At 39.8% G+C, this 16,406-nt stretch overlaps 2 long non-coding RNA genes across 3 annotated transcripts in view; one reads left to right on the top strand and one right to left on the bottom strand.

Moving 5' to 3' along the window:
- LOC133487873 (uncharacterized) overlaps positions 1 to 16,406 on the bottom strand; it is a 55,074-nt gene that overhangs the window by 25,716 nt on the left and 12,952 nt on the right. The gene's annotated exons all lie outside the window — the stretch shown is intronic.
- Positions 9,478 to 14,475, top strand: LOC133487874 (uncharacterized). The gene is made up of 3 exons (XR_009791478.1): positions 9,478 to 9,715; positions 10,072 to 10,153; positions 14,340 to 14,475. It is a non-coding gene; the product is annotated as an uncharacterized LOC133487874 (long non-coding RNA).

The following is a 16,406-nucleotide window of genomic DNA, read 5'->3' as shown; positions in this document are numbered from 1 at the left end:
CTAGAAAACAGCAAAAAATGTACGGGTATTCAAACAGAGGTACTTATCATAAGACACAAATACCATATGGAAAAGTATTAGGACACCTGGCCAATGGCCATTGCATTTGAAGGGGATTTTTGTTTCTTCATCCAGAAGAACACAATGTTTTTTTGTCCTTGCTTTGCAGTCACGCTGGAGCACAAAAGGACCTTCCCTCAAGTTGGAAGCGTAGCAACGCTTATCCCAGCTGACTTACGGCGAGGGGCGCGGTACTTTAGTAGTATTCAACTCATTAAGTACCACAAGCAGAAATATGAAAGGATAGTTTCCGAACTTGGATTTTTCAACCCAGAACAGCATTTCTTTTTCATACAGGTAGCCATAAGTCAATTTTATACTGCTTAGACATGCCTTCATTTTCCCGCCCTCTCACTGTTAACTTTTGTTTATGAACGGCTCTGACGCGTGAATATTCCGTCTTTAGAGAAGTAGTATCAGAGTTGTCATGGAGACCAAATGTTCCACAAGTGGAAGACCCTAAAAACAAGACAAATCATCGCATGCCCACTCGTTTTAAGGGCAGCATTGTAAAATCAAATACTTTACAGCCGCTTTGCCCATCCAAATGGTCCAGGACATTTAAACATGTATTTTATGCATACATTTCTTTGTCAGGGTTGGAAGCAACAGAAGCCTAGTATCTTTTAGGAAAGAAAGTCAAACCTAATTTCATATTTGGGTTGCCAGGTGCTTACTACTCTGGCGCGTCACCCCATCAGCGTCACTGTGACGCTCGCTTAGCTCGACACCCTTCTCTGAGTCCCCATCACCCATTTTTGGGTGGTTGACATGACCATGAATTAAGGCTCAAACAGAGTTCGATAGACATAAAGGCTTTGTCCAATTGGTGTTGAAGGGATGATTGCAAGGCTACTGAGTGTGACTGTGCAATCACATTCAAAAGAAAAAAACAATTTCTGTAAAACTGCTAACTCAAAAGAGTTCAATCTGAAGCTGTATCTTATTAAAGTTGGCCCCGGATAGCATTACTTTATAACCTTTACCACAGACAGAACAGATTCCAATTTTAATTTGGTTCATTTCACCAAATTGGATGGATTGAAGCGACATCAGAAGAAGCACATTTTGTTTGATGTGAGCTCCACAGCAGAATATATCAATTCCAACTCCAGATGACTACAAAGCCCCATTGCGATCCGATACTACTTTTCACAAATGCATTCCATCTATGGACAACCATTTCCTTTTCTCTGAGCTGTTTTCTTTAGAGTTCAATATTTCCCTCTCAGAACACGTTGAAATGACATTTATAACAGGAATGCGCTAACTGCATTTGTTATATGAATAACATACAAAGGCCTCTAATGCTCGTCTTTCGACATAGCAAGCCAATATAAACTGAAGGTTATATGACTATGGTTTACAAATCCTTCCAAAAATTGCATTCAGAAGCACTTTTCAAAGTAGAACATCATCAACGTTTGCTTGCCGCAAAACATCACGGAGTCGTCTGCCAAAATGGTATCCGCTCCCAGCATTATCAAGTGTGCTAACAATGTTTAATTAGAGTTGAAGAAAATCATCTCGCTAAAGTAGCACGACAGTTTTATGGAGCGCGCCCTTTCACCAAGCATGTCCAATGTGATTTTATTGCCTTAATCAAACCACACATGGCTCACAGGATGTGAATTCCAGACTCACTCCAATTCCAATTCACCGTCCGTGTGTGTGCAACACATTTACCCTACATCACATTGTAATAATTAAAAACACTTTGGGTTCAAATGCCAGAACAGAGTCTGCAATAACTTCTAATGTACTCTATGAACTTGAGTTCCCAAGTCCTCTGTATTCATTCCTACATTTTGAAACTAGATTATTTCTAACATAATATAAATAAATGTTAATATCACGTATGTACTGTACACTATCTTGGCAAAAGTATTGAGACACATCACACCTTCATTAATTAGAAGTTGAATGAGACATCAATGAAATTTTGCTGCACAAACTAACCATTAAGGAATGGTTGGAGAAGTACTTGACGTAAAACCCAGACATTAACCCCATCAAACACATTTTGTATTGCTCCATTAATTTGGCTTTACTGGTGGGTTTTTTTCAGTCCTCCATTTTGTTCTCACTTAAACAAGTTTGTTTGGCCATTATAATCCACACAAGGTATCAGGTGAAAAAAAAATCCATGAAATAAACAGTGTAACCTGAGAAGCAGTTTGCCCTAGCAAGGTTCACAATGTCAGTGACACAGTATTAAAAGGTTCAGTCTTGCACGTACTTTAGAGCAATGGTTCTCAATCATTTTACCCCAAGTACCACCTGAAAAAAAAAAAAATCTAGGGGCTCCAAGTACCACTATAATAACCAACAATCAAACACAATAGTGAGGTAAGCCCAAGTGTTCATCGAAAATGATGCAGAGGTAATTGTAAACCACTGTAACATTATGCAAAGTTTGAACATTGTACACTGCACTTAAATACAACAACATAAAAAATATCTAATTGAATAATGATTCAATCAAAATGTATATATATACAGAATGTATTGTTAACTTAAATGGTAGCTCTTCCTCGCAATCAATTCATTGATAACTGATCTATCATGTAGAACCCCAGGGACTTTTCATTCAAATTATGAAAAATAAGGACATGATCAAATTTGATCTTTTCATTTTTTAACAAAACTGTTGTCGCAGTGGAGCGGCTCCAACTACCGGAGACAAATTCCTTGTGTGTTTTTTGGACATACTTGGCAAATAAAGATGATTCTGATTTTAGGAGTGTTTGAAAGGCTGGAGGCTGTGGCAAATGTTGCCACAGCGGCTTCAAACGCAGTCAGCATTGACTGCACTAAACATACAGCTTGTCCAGTGAAAAATCAACACGGTCACAGCTGGCAGGCTGTTTGTGCTGCCCTGACAACAGCCGAGCTCTATAAACAGCACCGTAGCGTGGCTGCTGCCCCACCACTCTCTCACATACACATACACGTACACCTGCACACCGACACGACATCGGCCCGGCTTGTTTGCATTCCAGCTACATGACATCAGCGGCTGGGGTCAAACCCAATGAGCTGGCTGGTTGGCTGTGGCACAATTGCTGATCAAGTCCAAAGATCACAAAGTTGTGCCAAGAGGTGACATCAGCATGTGCAGCTCTTAGGCAGTAGCCGAGAGATGCTTCCATTTAACTCAGGCACGCGCACTTCCAGTGTGACTCACAAAAATGTTCTGCATTCTGCTGAATCTCAAATATGATACAAATTGTGCAGTCATTAAAAATGTAGATATCTATTTCTTATTATCTCCGAATTCCATTGAATATGACTGTGTAGTCTTCGAATCCCATTTAAAAACAAGTGAGTGCATTAGCCCAATCATTCAGGGTCTCGTGATCATAATTTAGACTTGGACTTCAATCAAGTTTTTGACTCCTACAGTATGTTAGACAATCTGAGATTTTGTAGGTCAAGAGAAAGACCCTCTTATCATGTCTTTTGGGGTAAAACAATCTTAAACATCACAGTTATTCACAGGAAAAAGAATAACAGAAGTACAACTTCATCAATGAAATTTGTGTATATAACACGAGTAATCTACACATTTCAGATTCCATGACTGCTTCCAACTTTCACTTCCATTTGGATGAAAACAATTCATTGGCTCTAGACATTGCACAGCACAGCACATACGGGAGTTACAGCAAAATTGTTTATGATCCCTCTTTCTGTATGCAGACCCCTTTATCGAAATAACACCTCGTTTGTGTTATTGTAACTCGCCAGCTCAAAATTGCCATTTTTATCTCATGCTGCTCGGCATTTGGTACATGAAAGCAGTTATGGCAGTCGCCCTTGTGTTGTCGTTAGAAGACGTCTTCTCTTTTATGTGTTAAACTGGATATCCACAGCGGCTGAAATAAGCATTTAAGCCATCACCATTTTTCTCACTATGACCATGAAAATTTCACCAGATGTTGGGAACACCCCAGCTAATCCACACATAAAAAAAGAAAGTAGAACAAATGGGATGAGAAATTAACTGTGTGTAATAATGTGAAATGACAGGGGTATTTATTTAATACTTTGTACAAAAGCCTTTGTTTTGCGATGACAGCTTCAAGACGCATCCTGTATGGAGAAACTAGTCGCATGCATTGCTCGGGTGTGATTTTGTCCCATTCCTCCACACAAGCAGTCTTCAAATCTTGAAGGTTCCGTGGGCTTCTTGAGTTTCAGTTCTTTCCATAGATTTTGAATTGGATTAAAGTCAGTTGATTGGCTGCGCCATTCTCGCAGCTTTTTTTTTTTTTCTTTGAATCCGATGGAGAGTTTCCTTGGCAGTATGTTTTGGATCATTATCCTGCAGAAATGTGTTCATTGTGACAACAGTACCTGCTAATTCCAGGTCTTTTTATAGCTCTTCATAGGTGTTCCTTGTCTCATGAACTACTCTTCTGATTATTCTTTGCACTCCTCTGTCAGAGATCTTGCGAGGAGCACCTGATCCAGGCAAATTGATTGGCTTTCCATTTACGTCTTATGGCCCCGACCGTGCTTAGATATGCGCCTGTAACCAATGCCATCGTTATGTTTTGCAACAATTAGTTAGCAAATGGTCTTGAGACAGCTCTCTGCTCTTACCCATCATGAGATGTGTCTGACTCACACCTTGGCAATGAGACCTTTTGTAGGCCATCGGTTAGGACTGAACCAGCTGATATTCATTTGAACTGACAAGGGGATGGATTGCTCTTTGATTATTGATAGATTTTAGGCATTGTCTTGGCTTTCCATGCCTTTTTGCACTTCCCTTTCTTCATGTGTTCAATAATTTTTCCCCGTGTCGTTGCATCCTTATTACATACAACTTCTTTTCTGATCTTATTTGTTCTACATTCGTTGTCCGTATGGATTATTTGGGGTTTTCCCAACGTCGGGTGAAAGTTTCAGGTCAATAGCACCTTTGTAAATATATTTCGTGAGAAAAATGGTGACGTGTTAAATACTTGTTTCAGCCGCTGTATGTATTCCTGTTTGTCAAGGCAGGATATTTAATACAGCTCAAGTATTCCTGAATCTCATTTGATTGTGCAGATTCACCTAATTTGATAGCGTGTAAAATAAGAAGGCTGTTTTGCAGAGGGAAACCATTTGCTCCACGAGGCATTGCCTGCAAAATGTTTTTTTTTTTCTCTCCCTATCAAAGTGACTTGGTTTACCATTCAAAGTTGCTTTGAATTTTTCATCGAAAGAAGAAAAAGCCAACCGCCTCCACTGAATAGGAGAGTGATGAATCATTTGTCTTTGAGATGGAGGATAGCAAACTGAGTGAGGAGACTCCTGGAGAGCTTCCCACAAAAACTTGCAGGGAGCACAACAGGAGGCCACATTTATGCATTAGTGATGTTGGAAAAAAAAAAAGGCATGTCCCAGTGGCCACTTTAGGACCCCACAAAGACATTTGGGGTTCAGCCTTCTCGAAACTTTGACTCTCTGCGAAACAAAAGACAGGGATGCTGTTTTACTGACTCTTGGCAATGAACAACAAAGCTTCTTTTGACTCTATAATCTACTGTCTGCTATATTAAGATGCAACATGAATACAAAAGAGAGCCTCATAATTTTTTTCCATACCCAAGAATGTTTCCCATTTTAAATCATGACATCCGTGACCTTAAAGTGAAGAAATCCATAAGTCCGCCAAAACCAGGGCACCACTTTGTGGTTGAAACTCATATTTAAAAAGTGGCACTGGGGGATTTTTCTTTTCTTTTTAAGCTGCTGTGTGCTTTTTGACCTGCATCTGTCCTTTCCTTTGAAACAACAAGGAAAGATTAAATTGTCGGCCAGCCTCTGATTGTCGAGGGACTTTTAACTCCGGTTATGTTGGCTGTGAACCTGTATTTGTCATCGTGAAAGCTGGGAAATCAGGGGATTTCTGTTGCGCACTGCTCTAACGTACTCTAAATGCCACTATTGGGATGGAAAAAAAGAACATCCTCCTTTTGCTTTCGTTTTTTGTACTGTTGCAAATAGTGGGGGTGTAAAAAGGAACAAAAAGCACCACAAACCTTAAACAGAAAGCAACTTTGCTCATTAGCCAGCGAGAGAAATTTTGCCCCACATTGCACAAGAGCTGCCATTGTTGAGGGCTGAGGGAAGCACAGTGTGTGGTAAGTCATGGATGGTTGAATGACAGGGCTTTAGAGTAGGCTTCCGTTAGTCATTGTACATTACCGTTAGTGAACACATCTGACTGCCTGGCACCAATTCCACTGTACAAGCGACAGTTACAGACTCGTTAGAAAAAAACAACAACAACAAAACAACAACACAATTGAGTCATAGTGACATAGCAACCCTCAGCCTTCCCCGATGCACATTGGCTTGGCAGCTGATAAATTCTGTGGTTGGCGTTAATGTGGTGGGGGAGGGGTCTACACGGCCCCTTGTCCGCATAGTGAATTGGCGCTGACTCAGCTTTCGGGCACTGAACTTGTCCGTGGCTGCAGAGTGAAGGAAGCCCAACGCGAATCAATATGATGGTGGCATCTCCACAGCAGCTGGTGGTGCTCACAGACTGCTTGAGTCACTTCATTTACATGTCTATATAGTTAAGCTTTGTCTGAATAGGCCATTCACGGGAAACTACACAATGATGCCAGTGACTACAAATTAATAGCCTACTGACATTCGTTCATTTGTTCGTTTTCTTTTTTCCCACACTTCTCTGTCCAAGTTTACATGCACTGTGTGAAATTTGATCTTTGGCCAAACTTTATTCGACTACTTTCAGTTCCACTTAGCAGTGGTGGATTCACAGGTCCACACGCAATTATTTTAGCTTGATCAAAAGTCAAGTTGTTATGATGACAGAGAATTGAATCAGTTCTGATGGCTTTGTTCGAATTGGTATTGGAAAATAAAAAATGCAGAAGCTGTGCAAATGTTGTTGTTTATGCACTTTCTTACCTGACTAAATCAAGTTTGATTAAACAGATACACTATATTACTTCCTGTCAGTCTTCTCACGTTTTCTATTTTTAGGAGGCACAGTTGAAGACGCTGCCCTTTTTGCCAAACAGATCATGCTTAAATGTCGACTTGAGACTTAAGTCTGCACTCCCGCATTTGGTCAAACCACACCTCGTAAGTTTTTCGACCATCCATATGCTTTAAAATATTCACTTCTGGAAGCTGATGTAGCATGAATTTCTTTCCTCGTTGGTACATTGTGGATGGTACCCTAGAGACAGGGGACAATGGTCTTATTAATCACATTTCCACCAAGCAGTATAGTTTTGCTCAGGTGCAGTTGGAAGTTGTTTGTGTGTCCATTGACATGTTTGTGAAGGATACCAAATAATACATCCATACCATACCACAACTGGTGCTCTTTCATTGGGTTACTTAAACGGTAGCACTAGGAATCACCGTAGTCAATTGATTGGTTGACAGGGGCTCCTCACTGCTTTGGTGAAAATCCAGAAAACAAAATAAGAAAACAGAATTCAACTGGAGAGTGTTCGTATGTTTCTTTTTCTTGTTTTTGATGGAATATGAAGACAACTTAATTGCAAAAAAAAAAAAAGTGTTTCAGTGGGTGTCCTTTAACATGCGGAGACAAAATCAATGCAAACCATTTGACAGATGAAAACAAGACTGGTCTGTCTGGTCAAGTCGGGCTAACAGCTCCCCCACCATACAAATGTAGATAGGCTCTCAGACAAGGTCAGACCGGACTGTGCATTTTAAATAATCAGTCAGCAGAAAATACATACTGTATAGGATCATAAAATGGGAATAATTGTGGAGAGAAAATACTAACACAAAAAACATACAGAATATTTACTAGAACATAAATAATAGAGTGTAAGTTACAGAGTACATCACTATTTATCCAGCAGGAAATTGCTTTATATACTGCACATAGCACTGTAATATCTGTTTTAATCATCATTGACAAACTCCAAAGTCCTAGAATTTGGACCTCAACCAAATCATGGGGGAACATTTGCACAATAGTCAGTCTTCATATGCGACATCATGCAAGACCAGCAAATCCTGCGACACTTAAGTTCAGGGATTGTCAGAAGTACTAACGCAACAGGCAAGTTTTGCTTTTTCTTCCTTTTTGTTTGTGTGCGATGCCACCGTGGAAGGGTGCCAAAGATGGCAAAGAGGAAAAGAACAAGGACTATAGGAGCCGAAATGAACTGTCAAACGTCATTGTGCATAACAGTTTGTTCACAGACGCAACATAGCTAGAATGAAGAGTATTATGCCCCCTAGGAGATTTCATTTCTGGGTTTCCATGAGTCCTTACTGTATTTAACCCAGCCAACTATCAAGACCTCTCTGTATGCCAAGGGTGCTTACACACGTCACACAACATGACCTAAAGTCTTTGCTTCTTCTCAAAACCAACACGTCCATGTCATGAGGCCGTGAATAAAATCTACAGGGAGTCTAATACGGCTGCAAGAAAGTGACAGCTTTTTATTTCTTTCGCAGTCCAAACATGTTTCTGCCGCAAACTGGAATTCAATCTCAGCTCCATTACACAGGCTTGTGTTTTTCACTGACGTTTGATATTGAGAAAGCTGTGCAGTGTTTTGACAGCTTACGGACTGTGATGGACGGGAAAAAAGTGGGACGTGATGGGACCAGAGAGGTCGAAATGGGGGGCTGGGGTTAGGGGCGTGGCCGAGCTGGAATTCAGGGCTGCTCAATGTCATACTAGGGAGGGCTGCTCACAGGACAAAGGGGGGATGGGGATGTTAGAAGTACAAGTTTATCAGGGTTTGTGACGATAAAGGAGATCTGCTGCAAGCACAACAGGATGGAGAAGGAAAGACAAACATGGGCTCAGTATAACGTGTAATATTCAAAGATGTGGATAAGACAAAAAACAAGCCTTTCTTCCCGTTTTCAAACGTGCTCACATTTTGTTGAGTGACACAGCAGAATGAATTGAGATCTAATGAAACACCCCCACGCATCCTCCACCAAATCCGCTCACAAGTAACCGAGTCCAATGGAGGAGAGGAGGAAGAGGGGAAAAAAAGTAGGGCACGTCTGCAGATTTAATGAGGCAAAAAAGTGCTCTTCGACAAGCTTATGTTTTCTACTCCATGCAGCGGGGTAATGCAGCAAAGACACACTCCATTTTCTCTGCCAGTCACACTGTTGTATAAACTCCATCAACTGCATGTCACAGCAATCACATTGGATCGTTTTGAGAATGTAATCCCATTGAGCAGGCTTAGAGTGCGTTCGACCTCCAGCCCCTTTTCCATCTCTGATATGTTTTGGGTTTGCTCCTTGTGCTACATTGTGGACCAACAGATACTCAAATATGTCTGCGTCTCACAAGGTTGCTCATCTGATTTGGTTCAATTTGAAGACCGTTTTTCTGATATGAAATACCGCTAATTGAGTTCATGCCCTGAAGGTCAGACAATCACTATTATAGAATCTGAACATATATTTTGCATTCTTAATGGCCGCAGTGCACAAGTGTAGAAACAAGTTAACAACTTATTATTCATTCATTTTAGAGTAAAGCACATTACAGGGAGACTTTGGTTTTCGACGGTCCCGACCTGGGACTTCTCATGGTTACAAAACGGCACGCGATGAATAGTTTGCGGAACTTCCGGTGTGCAAGCCAACCACAGAAGTCGAGGTAAAGAATTGTTCTTTTTTTTTTATTGATACTCACTCACATGATTATTTGAAATGATGTCTTTTTCATACAAACATTTACTGTAATGAAGACTTTACTACGACGTCAGCATAGGTTAGTGATAGATATTAATTATTTATGAATGATTCATTCATTAAATGTATTCTTATTATTAACATTTTGCAAATAGAATTTCCTGACTTTGTGGCTGATACTATGAAGCCCCGTATGTGCATATAACTGTTCTGTGAATTCCTACAGTGAAAAAAAAAGTCTTTCCAATCAACTTAATGGCCCCAAAGTAACAAGTCTGCGATTGCTGTCAGTTGTTGAGCAACATTTCTCAAACTCTGTAGGTTTCCCAAAGCAAAAGGGCTGAGAAAGCAGTGGGAAACCAAAACGGCTGTTACAGGGCAACTCATCAAAATCAGTTCAACGGTAAGCTTAGTGCTTATTAGTCAGAAAACCCACATTTCATATCTCCTATCTTAAGAATATACTTAGTATAGACACAGCTTCTATATTTAACATTCATATTTCAATATTTATCTTCACGACATGAAAACAGTTGAAAAAAAGACATACTGTAAGTTAGTTTGATGCTGACCTACTGTATATGCCAAAAATATAAGGAATCAAGATTTATAATCATCAGATGAAAAGGTACTGTTTCTCAAATACATTATTTTGTGTCCAGGACCCTAAAACATCGTATGTAATATATATGGTAGTAAACATTTATAATCATCAGATTCTGAGTTTTCTTCCCGTTATATTTGTTTTCAATTAATGACAGGAGTCATGATTTGTTTAATTCAACTATTTATTTTAATTTGTCAAAATGAAAATGACATTTTTTTTTTTCAGTTCGTAATGTTGTTGTTTTGAATGAGAATGCCATTTTGTTTTGTGCGGCCTGACCGACCTCCATAAATGGACCTTTAACGCTGATTGAAAAAGGTGTTTTCGGCCCTTTCAGATTTGTATTTGACTGTTTTCAACCACGACATCTTCAGGTTGCGATCACATCCCTCTTGTTGAGTCTGATACGTAATAGTGTGAAAAGCCAAATAAAGACAAAGACAAATAAAACACATGCAGAATTAATCGATTGATGATCACTGAACCAAGGTCTAGTGAGGTACACTGATATTGCCTCATTAAAACAGATGTATGTAGTTTCACATACCGTAATTTCTTGTGTATAATCCACATTTTTTTTCCACCGAAAATTGTCAAAAGTCAATGGTGCGCATTATACATAGGTATAGGGGGAAATGAAAAAAAACATTCCCATTTTATAAATGTATGCCGCCATCTAGAAGTTCTGAATTTTTTTTTACACTTTCATTCCAAAATGGCACCGCTCCCTAGAGGTTATAAAAAAGGTGTAGCCTACACTTTCATTCCAATATGACGGGTACGTATGACTGCATATATGTACAGTTGTGCTCATAAGTTTACGTACCCTGGCAGAATTTGTGAAATATTGTTGTTGTTTTTTTTTTTATATGACTGATGACCGAACAACAACCATCATTAATTTCTTCATGGTTATGTTTTGTTTAATGATGATGCTTTTCTGAAATGCTTGACTGTTTAATTTGAATCCCATTAAAATAAAATTAAATGTGTTTCGCCTGGCCCTTCATGTTTTCTTTAAAGAATTGTACGCATTTTACAAATTCTGCTTGAGTAATCAAACATATGAGCACAACTGTGTGTTTTCTCATTTACAAAATGAAAGTAGGGCTGTGAACTTTCAAAATAAGAGCAAACAAATAAAAAGTATTACGCGTTCAAATAAAGTGCTTCACTTCAGAATAATTCTAAAAAATAACAAAATACAGATAATACTGCATGTTTTGATCATATTGGTTGAAGCAAAATCATGCATTGTAAAAATGCATTATACATAGGTAGAAGGGTTTTCCAGAAATTTGAGGACCACCTCGGGTGTGCGTATTATACATGGGTGTGCATTATACACGAGAAATTACGGCAATTTCAGGTGACTTTTGAGGCATACAGTATTGGTTGGATTCACCGTTGTACAGCCTTTGGTGCATTCAAATTGGGTCATGCACAAGGATGACAAAAATATATCAAATTGCTTTAATTACATTAAAGTGAAAACAACAAATTAACGTTTTGTCATAGATGATAATTTGGCTATAGGGCAAACCATGGGCTCAGTGATACTTATCCTGAAATGCCATTCTCCGAAACATCTGCAGATGTCTAAAAGAGAGGCTCGGGATCGAGGAAGCTCTGAAGCCTTGCTTGGATTCTGGTTGCTAAGTACCAATGCACCATCCATCTCCTTGGTATGATGAAACTAGTCTCAATAGACAAATCATTAAGGACATACAGTATATCTAAGACATGTCAGCAAGAAAGCATAGTTGAGAAGAACCCTCAACCAGTCTTGTTAAGGATCATCATGACAAGCATGTATCCAGAAACTGCCGAATATGTAGCGAATTACATCTTGAGGTAGGTTGCGTTTCCTTTTTCTGAATCTTTGTCTGGAATGATGAGGAATTCTGCCGCATGCTTCCCTCCCAACACATGTACATTCTTTCAACAATGTCACCGTGAACTGACCCAGCTTTTGACATGAGGAAACATGATCCACTTGTTTGTTCAATAGGTGTCAGTGAGTTGGACTTTTCCAGCGTGCCTGTCAATTTATTTGTCAACATTCTTGGCACGCTGCAATCACAGTGTGATCGCGTGGTTTGTCACCACACTGGTTCAAAAACAACAAAAACAATGCCTTGTTCTATATTTATGGAGCAATTATCTGAACCATCTGCTTCAGATTTTATACAGTATCTCAGATGCTCTTTCAGTGTCATATAAACACCTCACAATTAACTATGAGAGGGAAAAAAATGCCTTGTCTATTCATGTTTTTTTTTTCCTGCGCTCTCTGAGATGAAAACATGTATCTCATCACACCAATCATTTTTTGCACTGGGAGATGGAGGCAGAGTATGTATGAAAAGTGGATGCTGTTGGGATTGCATTTGATTGCTGTCTGATTACTCACGGTGGGATAGACTTGACATCCTCTCACTCATAAATACACACTCAAAGTTCGCTACAGCTGAAATCATACAGTGAGGCATGCATTTGGTGCACCTGAATAATATGATACGATCCAGTGCAAGCCAAGTTTATTTTTACAGCAACAACTAGCCCTAGTTTTGATAGACATTGCCCGTTACAACAGTGCGCTTATTATTGCGATTCCAATTTGCAGTGGAGGAAAATGGCATTGTATCAAGTCATGTAAGTTCAAGCCCAAAATGAATAATAAACTGGGCAAAAATGTAGTTAAAGTTCTTTTTCATTTGTTGAAAAGAGATCTTCTGTCTGGAAATGAGATTCGTGGCAAAATACTGTGGCAAGTTGTGTCAGAAAACTATTTGCCCTTATCATAGTTTGTATAGATTCATATGCTAGCCTGACAATGCTGAGGAAGCATACCATTGTTTGCACCATTTTTAAGGATCCTAGTAAGTAAGTAGCACAAATAACTGTGTATATATATATATATATATATATATATATATATATATATACCATACATAGAAGTATATTAAAAACACAAGGTAGTGCCCTTTTTTTTTTTTTTTTTTTTTTTAAGATGTTCTCCCCGTGCTTGTGTGGGTTTTCTCCGGGCACTCCGGTTTCCTCCCACGTCCCAAAAACGTTCATTAATTGGAGACTCTAAATTGCCCGTAGGTGTGACTGTGAGTGCGTGCGAATGGTTGTTTGTTTGTATCTGCCCTGCGATTGGCTGGCAACCAGTTGAGGGTGTACCCCGCCTCCTGCCCGATGGTAGCTGGGATTGGCTCCAGCACGCCCGCGACCCGCGTGAGGAGAAGCGGCTCAGAAAATGGATGGATGGATTTACAAACACACAAACGTAGCTATAAACATGCCGACGTGTGTCGACACTTCCAAGTGATCATACTAAGTTGGAATGTATTCATTACCTGTGGCTATATGAGTCAGGTGCATTTGCGTTTCTCATTTATTTTATTTGATTGCTTTTTTTACTATTATATCCACGAATGATATCCATTTTGAGGAGATGACCAATATGAAAAGATGTCAAGTTTGCCTTCGAAGAAGCTCATCCCACACCTCTTTCCTTTGACTAATTATCTTTCTAATAGCACAGAAATGACTGTTTATTACAGTCTCCAATGTAGTTAATAAGAGATTTAAGGCGGCAACAAGGCAAAAATCTCATATCACTAGATTGAAATGGTCCTGTGACAACATTCCTAATGTTCGCCTGTTTATATACTTGGTCATTTGCTTCAAGCTAAACACGCTAAATATAAACAAAGAAGAAGGGTGAAGGAAAAGAGAGGAGCCTTATGAGTCATCCTCTTTTGTTTCCTGTATTTACACTGAGATCCCAGAACAACATTATTGACATTAAATACTTTTAGCTACAGCTTACATTTTCCTGGCCTTGCTTTTATGTCTGTGGTTAAAAAAGCCACACTCATAAGAAATCAGTACACTGAGTAATGTTCCGGTACTATATGTAAATGTATTGCTTTTCTGTCTCTGCCTTCCCTCCTCCAACCATCCCATAAAGAAAGCTTCGCCTGAGTCTGTACAAGCCTCTATACTGTACGTAAGGCGATACCGGAGGCCCGAGTTACCAAAGATCTCAACTCATCATCAGGGGAAGGGAGGTTACTGGTGGAGTTCCCAGAGGTACCAAGATGTGGGAACTACATGGAGGGACACGCACAGGCGGCGGATTGTCTTTCCTGGAATTACTGGCTTCTCCGATGTGCCTTCAAGTTGGACCGCAGGTTACTGCCGACTCCACCCCACCCTCACGTGAGTGTATAATCACATCACTGTGCCAGTTAATTCAATGATTCTCAACATTTTTACACCAAGAACCACCTCAAAAAATACTTTGCTTCCCAAGTACCAGCACAATGACCAAAAGTAAAAGTGTAGGGGCCCTATTTTCCTGAACGGCGTTAAGTCCGACGCAACTATGTACGAGTTAGACCGGTGTTGGTAATTCCGTAGACCGGCGCAGCCTGGCGGATCCAAGAGTGGGCAGGCTGCTTCGTTCGCTGCTAATCAAAGTGGCTACTCCCATTTCCTTTAAATATAGCGCAATGACAGTCTCAATTGAGACATCGCTGTGTGGAAGAGGACGATGCGTCATCGCAGCAATCCGTACGTGTGTGGCGCATTGTCACTGCTCTTGGCCAGTGTAGCAACAGACAATGTGAGCAGGTACCCCTATTAAATATAGAATGAGCTGGTGATAATCACCGGCGACGTAAATTCTGTATGTCGGCGGACAGCAGTACCTGTCTGCCTGTGCCTTGATCAAATTCACCAAAATCGCGTTAGACCAGCGCTCTACCCTGTGCTGGCAGTGAGACGTGGTCTGAGCAGACATCAATTTAGATTGGCTTTCTGCCACCAAATTTCTAAGTGTGTATCATTTTTAAATGCTCTGCACAGCTACCCAGAGGCAGCTGCAAACTTTTAAAAGTCTTGAGTTGCATCTCCCTGCATTTTCTCGCCATTGGTTGATAATATATTTGTATTCATTCTAATAATTTGGGTTGTATTTCATGTTTTAAATGTATTTTGTTTCATTTGTATTTAATTCGCCTACCAAACTTGGAGAACTAAGAACAGAACTAATCAATTAGAGGGGAGGCTAAACACTGAATCTTAACTTCTCACCATACTAAAACGTTTTGGAAAATTCTGTGCTTCCAACTTTGTGGGAACAGTTTGGTTTTACATTCCGGCTTCACTTGTGCCCGAGTCCACAAAGTCCATAAAAGCAGGTTCTTGATGTGGAAGAACTTGAACATTCCTACAGACACATTGGTAAATCGTTTTTCCAGAGTAGACCCTTACAGCTGCACAGAAAAGAGGCAATTTTTTTCTTATGTCCACCTTTTTAGTTTTTCGGCGTAATAGTCAGGTGTCCCAATACTTTGGTGGATATTGCCTCGCTGAAAGGGGTTCTATGTTTTCATGTGTAAATATTTCTTGTCTCTATGTACTGTAGGTAATGTATGTTCTTGAGAAGTCAGCTTTGACCGCAATTCTTAAAGAAGACATGAGTTGTCCAAACCACAACCGGATGTCCAGTCAGTGCGCAATCAGTGCTTCAACAGCTTATCAAAGGCCAAGAAGAGCCACATCGTCACAAGCTCTCCTCTCAGTCAGTGTGTCTACATGGCCAGTTTACAAAACCAAACCGTTAAAGTGGAATAGCCTCCACGACCACAGGTGGCTCATTTGGTATAAAAACAAGACAAACTACAGTAGTTAGTTATACCATTAAAGTTTTAAGTTAACTCATGCACTATGTCAAGAATAGCTCATAAAACGTTTCCATGTCGTTTACAGTATACAGTATCCTCTGCACACAGATGACAGTACATGCGTGAAAATACTAGGATTCACATCATATTAAAAGTATATTAAAGTACTTAATAATATTGATATTTGACACTTGAATCAATACCGTGCTTGAAGAGAAACCAAAATGAAATATTTCAATCTCGATATCTGTAGAAGTGGAGAATACAGATTGTCTGATCTCTTTTTAAATGTTGCAATTGCTCAAGTTCTGAGCACGTTCTCAAGACATTTGAGCTCCTAGTTCTGA

The sequence above is a fragment of the Phyllopteryx taeniolatus genome, chromosome 13, assembly GCF_024500385.1.
Source record: "Phyllopteryx taeniolatus isolate TA_2022b chromosome 13, UOR_Ptae_1.2, whole genome shotgun sequence".
NCBI classification, from domain to species: Eukaryota; Metazoa; Chordata; class Actinopteri; order Syngnathiformes; family Syngnathidae; genus Phyllopteryx; species Phyllopteryx taeniolatus.
The sequence above is the reverse complement of the archived record's forward strand: the minus strand, read 5'-3'. Positions and strand labels throughout refer to the sequence as shown.